Raw genomic sequence first — 15,041 nt, 5'->3', positions numbered from 1 at the left:
ATTTTTGCCAGGTGTTGTTGTTGTTTGTTGTTATTTTATTTTGTAAATTTTCCAGAACACTCTAGCACCTGTCAAATCAAGAGCTGGTCAGCATTCAAATTTGGCTCCTCCTTCACCTTTTTAACACCCAGGAGCAAGACAACACCTGGTCTGAAACCTTGCAGTGCACCGTCTAAGTTTCAAGATGGAGTGTTAGTATAGCTTTGATACCTGATCGGTGCTCATACTCTAAATAGGTAACAATAACCAGTATGTATGTTTGTTAGTTATCCACTGTGGGTGCACGGATTCACCGCAGTTTCTGCCTAAGTATGCATTATTTAGATTAATAATTTCGACAAATCTCCAATGCAGCGTTATCCGGATTCCATGGTCCGGATGGCAGTATGGAGTAAATGTTTTGCGTGTGTTGATATAAGTTTGTTTTGGAAGAACGAGTCAATCAGGTGGGCTAGTTTATGTATTACAGATATTCCGGCAGCGGTGTGTATTACTAGCCAACTGACAACTGATTGAATTCTTATTATATAGTCAAATACCACATTTTATGGGATTCGACCCTAAAAGTTTTCTTGCCTATACCAGGAATCGAATTCAGTACGCCTGGCAACCCAAAAACAGACTCCGCTACAGAGGTGCTAGGTGTCCTGATAAATCAGGAGTTGTGCTGATTTTTGAAAATGCCGTTTTAATGTATTGAATTTTTCAGATTTCCAAATAAAAAATCTTAGCAGAAATTGAATTTATAGTAAAATTATCCGGATATCGAACAAATCTGTAAAAAAAATTGATAAACTGACAATAATGTTCCAATTCAGATGATATTGAAATAGTGTTTTTCCATATAAACTGCAGGCCAACCAAGATTCTGCTCGCCTCAGTGCATAAATTAAGGCGTCTACAGTACCTGTTTTTCGCCTTTATTTATACAACTTAAGCGGATTTTGTGGCGTCCTGGAAAAACCAGATTCTTCATATTGACAAAACGACCTTTAATCCCTACTCCGCTAGACCACCTTAGCACCAAGGTTTTTAGAAACACAAGGTTCTCCGACTTTCACAGTAAGTAGGCTAGGAGTGCGCGGGCGTTCAATGAGTTTGTTTACAAACATAACAATATTTATTCAGCTGTTCAGTGGTTTATTGGTAGACAAACTACATGAGTTCCGCAGTGGCAAAACCAAAATGGCTGAATCGGGAATTTGACATACGGTAAAACCTGCTATATACACACCTTGCTAAGCACTATATAGTTCTAAGTAGATAACAATAACCTGTAATAATATTCAGATGTTATGTAACACATAGCGTAAAATAAAAAATTATAAAATTTAAAAATAAAAAAAAATATGAATTTCTATAGCCAAAAATATTAAATGATCAAAATCGCAACCATTTCTAAATAATAAATATTAAAAAACCAAAATAAAGAAAAAAGATAAAACGTAAAATTACAAAAATAGCCAAAATAACAAACATGAAAAAAAATAAACAAGTTAAAAATGACTAACACAACCAAGCCGACTGAAATGAAAACCTTAACTTTTGATGTCTATAATTAATTTTGAAAAATATATAAAAAAAATATTTTTGATATATATATTTATCTAGTTTTTTTTAATATTTTGTGTAATTTTTTTGTTATTGTTTAACCTTAGTTATTTTAGATTTTGTCATTGTTTTGTTTATCGTAATTTTCTTAATTGTTCTAATTTTTGGTCTTGATTGTCATTTTTTCATTTATGACTTTTTTTTTAATTTCCGATTTTTTTTCAATTGAATCTGTTCGCGCCAAAAAATAGCAGCGCAAGCAAAGCGACGATTAGAAATCAAAAACCATCTCAGCAGTAACCAGCATCAATCGTTGTATCTATGCCGCACGCATCTCCAGTGGTCAGGACCAACAATGCGTGTGTGCGGCGTGGGAAACAGAATGACCGATAACCGATCATACTTGATCGATAATTGCGAGCGGATAATTTCGAGACAATAGCACAGATCAGAATTTACAAATCACCCGTGTGGGTCGGTCGTATTGCTTTTGTCAAATACAGTCCACTTGTTCATCTTGAGTTTGAGCGTTTTTAGTTAGATTATAATAATAAATCGTCCCCCGTGATCGTATCACCTGCTAAGTGTCGTGCAATTAATTATCGTCCGTCAAACCTACGTCTGGGAACTTCGCGGCATTTGTGAACCAGCCGTTTTTCGGAGATTGGCCTCAACATTTGGTCCTTAGCGACCGGATAAAACCGCGAAGTTTGTGCGCGTACAAGTCTATTGTGTGTGAACGTTTTGTCCATTGCAATCAATTGTGTTTAAGTGGCTTGGCTTGGGTTCGTCCCGTTTTGCGCGGTTCCCTATTATTACCGGGTGGCTTGGGTTGATCCCTGTTTTAGTTCGCCGGCTTGTTTTAGCCCAGATTAAATGAAATTGTGCAGGGGGAATCTTGGCGAGCAGTGTTAAAAATCTAATAAACCAAACAAGCCTTAGTGAATGCAATTAGTAAACGGCCCTAATTGACTAATTAAGAAAATTGTGGTTTGAAACAATTTGGTGTCATTATAAACCGTTGTGTGTTTCAATCGCTTATAAACTCTACGGTTTAAGAATTGTGTGCTTTCCGAACGGAAAATCTGTCCTCCTGGATAGCCCTAGTGTTGCTACAGGACAAATCAAATAAAAAAAACAGCTCGGGGAAAGCGTTGGATCGTTGTTTCGGCACTAAGTGAATGCCTTGGGAGTTGGTTTGTGTCAGAGTGGCAGATGCCTTGAAGAAGTGATTCGTATAAAATTATTTAGCGAACTTGGTGAACGTTTCGCTTTAAATAATTGAACTGATATTTGTGCGGTTGTGTCGTGGATCTTGAAGAAGATCTAAGCAGATTAGGCCCTTTGCAACGGATCGGAGCGTTTTGGAGCTGAGCTGGATGTCACTTTTTGAAGGAGCGGACCAAAGGACGTGAGGCATCAAACAAGATAAGTACTAGTAGATAGAGTGTGCGTGTGAATGAGACTATTGAGTGGTTGAGGTGGCATGAATGCGAGAGATATTTAGTTTTGATTGCGTTGTGTTGTAAAGCTTTGAAAATAGCTATTGCTGCAAGAGATTTTGATAATTTTTCGAAAGATTTCACTGATTTGAAAATTATCTGCTGATCAACTCATCAGCAGCTAGAATATTTGTCAAAATATAAAAGTTGTCAATTCGTTGTCGTTGGAGGTCTCGGGTGTGTTTTGTGAACAGTGTTTCTACAAAGTGTCCTGTTCAGAGTTTACAGAATGGATGATCTCCGATATCTATCAAAGAAAGAGAGAATTTTGTGGAATTTGCTGGAAAGTTTGGAAGACTTCCTAAAAGATTACAAGGATGATAGTGATCATGGTTCGATACAACCACGATTGGCCAAGCTAGACGAGGCCTACGATACATTTTGTGATTTGCGCACACAGATTGAAGTGATTTTGGACGATGGTGAAGACGATTCTGTAGATGAAGGCGACAGAAAGGAAACCCAAAGAAAGGAAAGCAAGAAGGTGTTCAAAGAATTTATGAACCGATACTTTTCTTTGAAGCAACAACTGTTGTCAAAGATAAGGCCGGTTCCTGCTGGATCATCACAACATACATCTTCTCAATTCGACTCAGCTTTGCCATGTCACACGAGATACCCTGAACTGACGCTACCAATCTTTTCTGGAGAACTTTCGAAGTGGATCAACTTCCGGGACAATTTTAGATCGTTGATACATGAGAATCCTTTGCTGAATGATGTGGATAAGTTCAATTACCTCCGTACGTCGTTGAGAGATGATGCGCTACTTCAGATTAACCAGATACAAGTATCAGCGACTAACTACGGCTTAGCTTGGACAACCTTAGAATCTAAATATGAGAATCACAAGTTGATAGCCCAGGAGCATATGGGTGCACTTTTTGCAGCACCTAGCATGCGATCGGAAAGCTTTGAAGGGTTGAATGCATTGCTGACGACGTTTAAAACTAACCTCCAACAGTTGGAGAAATTGGGACAGGACACTAGCAGATGGAGTGCTTTGTTGGCGTTCATATTATCGCAGAAGTTGGACACAGATACCTTTCGACTCTGGGAAACTCACCATGCTTCTAAAAACGTGCCTTCCTACGAAGCCATGGTTGAGTTCCTAGAAAACCAGTGTTCGATTCTGCAGTCAACGGCAAGTCGAAGTGCAAGTGAAAATCATCGGAATGTGAGAGCTCTCACCAGCCACAGTACAGTAACGATGCAGTGCTTTTGTTCTATCTGCGAAAATGGACCGCACACGCCAGAACAATGCTCTAGATTTAGCCAGATGAGGGTGATAGATAGGAGGGTATTAATTCGAAGATTGGGTCTCTGCTTCAACTGTCTAGATTCCGGACACTTTGTTGCAGAATGTTCACGTAGTTTTTGTCCGAAGTGTGGACAACGCCATCATTTTTTGTTGCATCCATATTCTCCTAATCGCAATAGCCAGTCAACTATGCAGAACTTCCCTCAAACCCCGGAAAGACCTCAACGCGCGAATAGTCAACCAAGAAGGCAACCTGATACACAAGATCAGTCGCGAACGAGTATCGATCAATTTCCACAAAGCTCGCAATCTACACAACAGCCACCTCCCACAAACACGCCTACTGTTAGTCACCACACTTCTACTCTACTCAGTACACAACAACACACCCACACTGCTATCTTGTCAACAGCCGTTGTAAAGCTTGCCGATAGCAATGGTAATACGTTTTTTGCTCGTGCTTTATTGGACAACGGGTCCCAGATTTCTTTGATAACCGAGGAGTTGTCAAAAAAGCTTAATTTTGTTCGTGTTCGGGAAAGTCTTCCTGTGAAAGCTGTTGGAGGGGCTACCCATGTTTCAAAAGAGTCTGTTTTGGCTCGCGTTTTATCCTGTACATCTTCATTCACTACCGCCGAGAGGAAATTTTTCGTGCTACCTCGAATTACGTTGGATCTGCCCCAAAGAAGCGTCGATGTTAGCAATTGGAGACTACCGTCTTCTATCAGCCTTGCCGATCCAGATTTCAACAAATCAAGTCCAGTTGATCTCGTGCTAGGTGTTTCTACGTTTTACGATGTGTTGTTGCCGAACCAGATGAGGTCAAGTAATGGCGGGCCTATCCTACAGAATTCTCATCTAGGGTGGATTATCGCAGGAGAGCTACCAGAAACGAGAGTTGTCTCTTGCAGTGCACTGATACCTAACGAAAAAATAGCGGAAGATTTGTCTAGTCCTAAGCCATGCTGGAGTTTTTCCCTCCTTTTATTATATCTGCTATATTTCGTTGCTACCTGTTTGTTTGGCCAAAAGGTTTATGCAAGTTCAGTATTTGTCCTCCTTAATATGTTTCTCCAAAGACTTTGGCAAGTAAAGTACTCTTGCGACGAATCATACAAACATGAATACCATTTGTATTGGTTGAAATCAAAGGACAAACTGAATGGAATCTTCAGCAAATTTATACGACGGTGGATTGCTGTCCGCAAATATTTGATTGCATACAAACTTCATGAATTATGGAACGCTACTGAAAGAGCCAGCGTAGTAACAGACACTCATTGATGTACCATCAAACGATCCGGGACCGTTAGACAGTTAAATCGCATCGCAGCATCAGTAGATATATCACCAACGTTGTAACAGTTCCTAGAAAGCCGTAGAATAATAAGTATTTTCCGCCCCCATGAGGGGCACTGTTGGCACTGGCGGCATTCTTGGCCGTATTGCCAGGGGGCCAACCACTAAGTTAAGTTCAAACCGTCTTGTCTGTTTGCGGAGCATACAGTGTTTTTCCTCCGCCAGGGTTGTGCAACACACCGTTCCAATTGAAGTCCAGGATTGTCGAAATGTGAAGGCCCACGTTATGCTCATCCGTTTTTCGAGTATCTAGTTAACAAAGTATTTTTCGCCCCCAAGAGGGGCACTGTTGGCACTGGCGGCGTATCAGCCGTATTGCCAGGGGGCCAGTAGCTAAGTTACGTGTAACCTGTTTGTTTGTTTGCGGAACCTACAGTTCTTTTCCTCCGCCAGGGTTCAATGCAGAGCACCATTCGTGAATAGATGTTCGATCATCCATTTGGACCTGGCCTGACAAGACCGAAGAGATTGAGATCACTGTGTCATCCTCAGATAAGTATGCCCCCATTTGGGGCGCAATTGGCTAGCAGCGGCATATCAGCCGTCGATGCCAGGGGGCGATATCAAAGTTATGTTCTTTTTAACCACAAAAAGCACGGAGGAATTGTTTTTTCTTATCTATTCAACAGGGCACTTTCTGGAACACGCCACTGCCACACATGAGGATATCGTATCCCTGCTCGACTTTCGGCACGCTTGAAGTATCTGCAGCCCCCGAAAGGGGCACAAAATGGCTTTTAGCGAAGTTTGGTCTTCGTGAATGCCTGGGAGCCATACCGCAAGGAACACGTCTGTTTCCAAGAACAATCTACATTCGCGTGCATCATTGGGAAATCTATTGGGAATGTAATCGGGTAGCATACGTGAGGTCGAAGATGCCTACCGGCGTAAGAATATCCGAGGAACCATGATGTGCATCGTGTTGAGTGAACTCAAGGCGGGCGGTATGTTCGCGCCAAAAAATAGCAGCGCAAGCAAAGCGACGATTAGAAATCAAAAACCATCTCAGCAGTAACCAGCATCAATCGTTGTATCTATGCCGCACGCATCTCCAGTGGTCAGGACCAACAATGCGTGTGTGCGGCGTGGGAAACAGAATGACCGATAACCGATCATACTTGATCGATAATTGCGAGCGGATAATTTCGAGACAATAGCACAGATCAGAATTTACAAATCACCCGTGTGGGTCGGTCGTATTGCTTTTGTCAAATACAGTCCACTTGTTCATCTTGAGTTTGAGCGTTTTTAGTTAGATTATAATAATAAATCGTCCCCCGTGATCGTATCACCTGCTAAGTGTCGTGCAATTAATTATCGTCCGTCAAACCTACGTCTGGGAACTTCGCGGCATTTGTGAACCAGCCGTTTTTTGGAGATTGGCCTCAACAGAATCGTTTTGTTTAAAAATCTGTTTAATTTTTCATTTAGTGGAAAGTCGGGTAAGACGAACACCCTAAGCTAGAATCGCAATAGAAAATCAGATATTGCTTTTTTCATCGCAGTTTTCGCGCAGATGAGCGGTTTAGGTTCTTTGCTATCGCATTTATCATTGGCATAAGTAAATTTCCTTCATCAAGACTGTTTTTAGAGCAATCTTAAACATGCTTGCCATTTACACTTTTAAAAAATGGTCATGTAAAACGGACACACCTTAGAAAAGTTAGATATTGCTGGAAAAATTGCTACATAATTATAAATTATTGTGAATTCAGCATTTGAGAATGTTTTTAAGTAAAACGGAACCAACTGTCCCGAATCCGCTTGCGAAATAACGTGGTTTTCGGAATTCCGTATTTTATAGACGCTTTTTCCACCGGGGGTCAGCTTTTAACAGTTTTTCTTGCCTGTTTGGAATTTTGAGTGCTTTTCACCTCTCACCAAGCTCTTTTGAAGGTATATGGAAGATCAAACCGATGAAAAATTTGAAATACCTGGAGAAACTTATGTGTCCGTTTTACCCGACCTTGAAGTGTCCGTCTTACCCGACCTAGCAAATTTTGTTTCAAAACGTTTGTTGTTTAATCCCGTTGACAAAAATCGCTGGTTTTTCTTCGGGTGGTCAATGAGAAGCCTAATGAATATTCCACCGTTGAAAACGGTTGACATTTCTTAAAATGTTGCGAGTTATGGGCTATTTTCTGAGTAGCAAAAATAACATTCAATGGTGCTTCCTCAAAAATTTTGTATGTTCTGTTTACTACTAAGAGGCCTTGCTTGCTGTAAATCAACAAAAAGTCTCGGAAGTGTTGATACACTTAAGAAAACATATTCCCATCATTAAATTTGTGCCAAACATTGTAATTTTCGGAATATTGAAAGTGTCCGTCTTACCCGACTTTCCCCTAAATTTAATTTTATTTGTTTTTTTTTTTATATTATTATAAGGGCCACCCTAGTGTGAGAAAAGTACCATCTTAGTGGAAAATTAAGTTCCAGATGCCTTATAAACTTCAAATGGTTAAAATCTGGTTTGTATAAGCCAAATCTTAAGTATATCGCATAAAAACAACGGAGCTCAGAAAAAGTCCTAGAAAATCAATTTCCGCCCCCTTAGGCGATTCAAAAAAAAAGTCCATGATTCATATTAAAAAAATTATTGATTTATATAACCATGTACGAATCAAAAGCTCGCCAAGCAGTGCCTTAGAAAAATTGGAAAGATTTTGTTTCAAGCGTTTTCAGAAATCGTACTGTATTGAAAATATTGATTGAAATAAAACCATTAAAATGTTCGTTTAAAATACGGATATTTTATCTTATAACAATAGTTTACAGCGCGAAGTAAACTGAAGATCATTTTTAATGTGAAATCGGGCGCTGAATCCGAAAATTAAATTCAAAAAAATCTCAGTAGAATACTTTTTGAGTTTTTCTCCAACTATGAAATTTGGGTAAATTGACAAAAGTACTTGTACTAAGATTCAAATATCTCGGAAGGCATAACACCAATTTGAAATCTCTTTTTTGCATATTTAAGGTGAATAAATTTGATATCGATCATCCGAACTTCATTTTCGCGTATGATCAACAGTATTGTTTTTTTATAAAAATTATAAAAAACGCATTTTTTTTAGAGAAAATTGTGTTTCAACGAAAGGCTTAGACTCAAAGGTAACATTTAAAAAATCTCATTTCCAATGGCCTTGAAAATCAATTCAAAACGAAGATTTCAAGTGGTTATTTAAAATCTGTTGAAAATTGAAGAAGTTATGGTTAATTTACCATAACAGTATTTTTTGCATTTTTAAATAATTTAACGAACCGCGGTGTACTTATCATAGTATAAGAAGAATGAAACATGGTAAATCTCACTCGCTCTTAATCAAAATTCATTATTAGCTTACCAGAAGCTTTCTAAAACTTTCACTGAAACAAAATTTTCACTGAATAAATGCATTTTTTATATTTTTATCTTAAATAAAGTCACTAATATCAGCAATACTGTTGATCATACGCGAAAATGAAGTTCGGATGGTCGATATAAAATTTTATCACCTTTAATATGCAAAAAAAAGATTCCAAATTGGTGTTATACCTTCCGAGATATTTGAATCTTAGTATGAGTACTTTTTTAATTTTTCTAAAATTTCATATTTGGAGCATAACTCAAAAACTGTTCTACTAAGCTTTTTTTTAATTTCATTTTCGGATTCAGCGCCCAATTTTACAGTAAAAATATAGGTCACTAAATAAAGTTCAGTTTTTTTTTTTTTAATTTTTTTAAACTAGTGTAACCAAAGAATTGAATAAATAATCACTTAAAGGTTAAAGGTGACTCTTGCAGTACATTTCATGTGAACTAACCACTTATCCAAATTATGGCTCAAAAAAAAATTTAATGTTTTAGAAATAAAAATTGAAAATATATTTTTTTGAATTTACGCTTTGTTGACTGCTTATTTGGAAGCTGTTTAACTGTAGGATGGAAGTAAAATATCCCAAAAAATGCTTCGCATAGCCAATAATTTATTGATTTATATAACCTTGGCAAAAACATTCCATGAAATTATTGAACAGCTGCCATTTTTAAATAATTTTCAATAGATTAAGATTTTTTATTTATAAGTGGTTATAACTTTTTTCATTAAATACTAAACTTGTTCTTCTTAATAAATAAAACTATGATTAAAAAAAGTTTGTACTCGTGTTAGCAAAAAAAGAAGCTTGTGTATCCTTCATAACTTTTTTGTCGTTACTCGTATCAGCTGACGGTCTTCGAACTAAAATTAGGAACACAAAATTTCTAAAGCCATCGGTGCATGTGCTTAAAAGTTAGAGACAAAAACGTGGATTCTCCAGTTTTGTTGAAACAAATGGTGCCAAATTTCTCTATGCTGCCTCGTTGACTAAACTAAATGAGCAGTATTGTGGAATAAAGCCTACTGGCAGGCCAAGAAACGATTTCAGCTCGTAAGGTTTTGATTCCGTAACATACCCCCTGTTTTGGACCACCCTTATAACTAAGTATATTCCTTGTAAAACTATTTCTTGCCAATATCTACAATCTACAAATTCAGTTTGTAGGTACATTAAAAATATTTTGAAATACTGTAGAAGGTATGCATATGCAATTCGGGTGCGGATTTTCGTTAAAAACACTCAAACTTTAGTATGAAAGCAACCGTCAACTTTGCTATATTCTAGTGAATCCGCGCACTGATGCTGAAAATGTTTTATCGCTCCATCACTATTGATCAATTTCGAAGAGTTTAAATTTAAAAAGGAACACCTAACTTTAATAATGCACACTACAGTTCAAGTTAAAAAATTATTTTGAAATAGTGTGTTTTAATTGTAATAAAGTTCTAAAATTCATTTCATTCTCTTCAAACAGCCCTTATGGATGCCAGTTGATAGCATGACAGAAAAGCAAAAATACTGTATAAAAAATTACTCATGAAATAATGCTGAGATTGCCTAAACAGATTTCCAGACTCAACTGTGGAACTCAATATGACTCAATATGAACTGAAATGAACCGTCTCTGTCTGCTGCCAAACATCCGATGGCGATAGGTTGAAGCAATAGGTAGGCAGTTACCCAACGTTTATTTGGCGCCTGAACCAAAACATGAACGTTGAGCGCGCCGCCGTTTTGGATTATTGCTAAGCCACATTTTCGGTCGGCGCGCGATATGTAGGTAGGTACCCGCGAAAAAGTCCAAACAAGCTCAGTAACATTGAACCTAATAGGGGTGATATTGTAACTTGAAATATTTTCCATTAAGCCGGTTGGTAACTCGAACAAAAACCAACAGAAAAAATAAAGCGGTCAATATCAATATCGCGCCAATGATCGGAGCACGAAAGGTGGAGTAAAAATAGTAATACTGATTATCAGGTTCCGTGTTAATTCATCGCCCTGCTGTGAAATTAAGACACCCACAAGTTTTCAAGATTAGAGCGATATCTTCATGGGTTTCCCATTTAAATCCGGGTTTTTATTGATTAAACTGAAACTCACCCCTAGGGGGGCTTACCATAGCATGGAACGAGAAAAAATGCCAACAAATACTCGATCGGGGTATTTTCCTGATCGTGGATATTCAATAGTCGAGTCGGTGTGATCGTTAATGAAAAGTTCAAGTACAGTCGCCAAGGCCCTAGCTCGGCTAGCGTTTAACCGCAGAGTACCGTATTTCAAATGCTAGATGTCATATTTCCATAATTATCTACTCCAATTGTATGCCACTAGTTACTAGTTAAGAGTTAAGCTGTCTGTACCGGCTTATTAGCAACTTAAACCAATACAGAGGGAAGAACTCGTTCGGAATTACGAGTTGTTTACCACTCACCTAAGGCTTTAGGTGTGCATCTACGGAAAAAGGTCCAGCCAATAATCTTACGTATTTATTTGTATCTTGAGAAAGATATTGATTGAAAGCTCCTGGTCTAATATAAAAATAAGTAGGTATACCACTGTATTGGTAGGTATGTATATATAACGAATAATACAAATAAACGATACCATATATCACTACAGGAGTACGTTACAAAAATGTGTTACTTTAAAAGACATCCTAAAATTGACTCCTTACGGTATCACATAACCTGTTTTCAAACAAACCATTAAGCCCTGTTCCTTTGTATTCAAATAACCGATGCCAACGGGTGCTGCTTAAACACTGTTCTAATTTTTTTTCTTATTCTATTCTTGATCCTCGTAGAAATTAGAAATAAACGAAAACATTCATAACGCACTGCAAAATCCTTCGAAATCACAAAAATCAAGCTTGTTCCTCTATTTAGGGTATGGGATAAATTTAAGCATGAGTATAGACGACTTCAGGCGAGAAACTGAGGAATATTCAAAACACGTCAAAACACACAAAGTGCAGGAAACTGGTGGAAGATGCTTTGCTTGTTCCAGACATCGATAGTCTTTTAAAAATTGAATAATAACATCAGACTCATAAATAAGCATTTGAAAATTAATTGAGACAAATATCCGAAATAATAAAATGATTTTTATTCACGTCCCGAGGAATTCAACGGTTATTTCTAATTGTAGACTTCCGCTTGCTTCCTCTATCGTGCTGAACCACTGAGCTTTTCAACCTTTTGCCTCTAATTCGTGCTCCTGGTTCATTTTGAACATATTGTCAAGCAATTTTGCTTTAAAAAATCCTTCCTGACGGTTTTTAGCTTGAAGCTTACGAATATCTACGGAAATTGCTTTTTCACGATCTTTTATAAATTTATATTCCTTATGTGAAAAAAGATACAGGGATTTGAAAATTTTGATAGCAAGTGATTACTTTATTTTTCGCGTACTGTATCTATGTACATAAGACTGCTACAAGCTTTGTATGAAAAATTCAAATTCTTATATTTTTACAACCCCATAACTTGTTTTGGTTGTTTTTGCTACCAGAAATAGCAATAAAATTTTCGGAAGCGATCTATCCAGTCCTGAATTAGCGCAACGAGTTTTAATTTTTTATGGACATTTGTATGGGAAAACAAAATTTTTCATTCAAAAATCGCCAGAACTGACTTGAAAGTTCCAAAAAATATAACTATGGATTAATATTCCTTGATTCTTGCAGTACAATTATGTCTCCAAAGCACATACCTTACTTGTACCCCAGAAAAGATATTCAGAGTGAAACAAAATAAAATTCTGTGTAACCGTAGGATGAAAAGAAAAAATCACAAAAAACTGCTTTGCTTAGTCAGGGATTTTATTGATTAATATATCCTTCGCAAAAACATTTCATGAAATTATTAAGATTTCTAGCAAGCAAAGTCTGCCATTTTTTAACTTTCCAATAGATTCGGATTTTTTATTTTAAATTGGTTATAACTTTTTACATGAAATACTTAGCTGCTGTCATGCTTAAAAAAAATTAAGCTCAAAAATAGTCAAAACCAAAAATCAAAGACCAATCTCATTTCAAGCTTATTTGAATTTTCTGGATGATTTAATGTGCAAAAATTCCCCCCTCCATACAAAATTGAAACGCGTTGCGCTAACTCAAGAATCAACCGAATCATCGAAAATTTTACACACAAAATTTTTTGACCCAAAAGACATCGAAAAAAACATATGGAAGCAAAAACTCATTTTTTGCAGCGTTCTAATGTATATACAATGCACAATGGGGCAAAAAGTGTATAAACAGCGAGGAAATTCAATATAAATAACCCCCACACAGACCAAATCTATGAAAATTCACTTTCCTCTTGTAAAAATGTCTGGAGAATCGGATCAACATCAGACACCGCACAAGCTTATGAACGGATATATTGTTCCTTTTTAACCCATAATTCCTCTATATTTTGTAAACAATCCAGAAAAACACTGGTTTTGACAGAAAATTTTCAACCAAATGTGACATATCTTATATGATTTTTTCCGATGAATCGAATTAAGCCACCGCACGCATCGGACGTAATGCACGAAATGTAGCTATGGCTGTTTTTACCCTAAATTTCCCAATATTTTTATATAATTCAGAAAAAGGTTGTGATTTTGGAGCAAATGCGATCAATCTAGTGTTTTTTTTTCAAGGAATCGAATGAAGGCTATTCGAACCACTGCACGCATTAGAAAATGCATTTATGGCTGTTTTAACCTTAATTCCCCTAAATTTTAAAATATTTCAGAAAAGCATGTTTGACCTTGAAAATATTGAACCAGATGAGACTTATTTTCCGAGGAATCAAGTGAAGGCTGTTTAAGCCACCGTACGCTTCGTATAATGGAGTTATGGCTGATTTTAACTTCAATTCCCCTATATTTTTCAGTTAATTATGTGAACAGCAAGTTCGGACTTGAAAATTTTGAACCGAATGAGACCTTTCTTGTGTGATTTTTTTTTTTTTTTAAGGAATCGAATTAAGGCTATTTGAGCCATCACACGTATCGAAAAATGGAGTTATGGCTGTTTTCCCCTCAATTCCCCAACATTTTTCAAATACTTCAGAAAAACATGTTCGGACTTGAAAATTTTGAATCAAATGAAACTTTTATTAAGTGTTTTTTTTTTCGAGAAATATAATTATAGCTATTTGATCAACTGCATGCTTCGTAAAATGGAGTTGTGTGGTTGTTTTTAACCTGAAATTTAACCTAAATGACTCTTTTATGTGATTTTTTTCCAAGGAATTGAATGAAGGTTGTTTTTACCTTCAATTCCCCTACATTTTTCAAATAGTTTAACCATAACTCCATTTTCCGACGCGTGCGGTGACTCATATAGCCTTTATTCGATTCCTCGGAAAAGATCATATAAGATAAGTCTCATTTGTTTCCAATTTTCAAGTCCGGACATGCGTTTTTCTGAATGAATTGCAAAATGTAAGGGAATTAAGGATTAAAACAGCCATAACGCTTTTTATTCCGATGCGTGCGATTATTCAAATAGCCTTCATTTGATTCCTCAGTAAAAATCACAACATAAGTCTCATTTGGTTTAAAATTTCATTCTTGGATTTGAAAAATGTAGGGGAATGGAGTGGAAATTTGCTATAACTCAATTTTTCGATGCGTGCGGTGGTGGTACAAATAGCCTTCATTAGATTTCTGAAAAAAAATCACACAAGATAGGTCTAATTTGAATAAAATTTTTCTGAACTTGCTGTTTTCTTAAACAATTGAAAAATATAGTGGAGTTGAAACGTTACAACCAGCTTTAACTCAATCTTTCAGAGCGTGTGGCAGCTCAAACCGCCTTGGTTTTATTTTTTTGGAAAAAATCACACAAGATAGGTTTATTTTTGTTCAAAATTTTCTAGTCTGAATAAGTGTTTTCCTAGATTAATTACAAAATATATGGGAATAAGGGGTCAAAAAGGCACTATATCTCTGGACATTTTCACTCAAGTATATTATCATAGATTAAATCCGTGTAGGAGGGAAGA

Source organism: Uranotaenia lowii, chromosome 2 (assembly GCF_029784155.1).
Source record: "Uranotaenia lowii strain MFRU-FL chromosome 2, ASM2978415v1, whole genome shotgun sequence".
NCBI classification, from domain to species: Eukaryota; Metazoa; Arthropoda; class Insecta; order Diptera; family Culicidae; genus Uranotaenia; species Uranotaenia lowii.
This window is presented reverse-complemented; position numbering follows the sequence as displayed.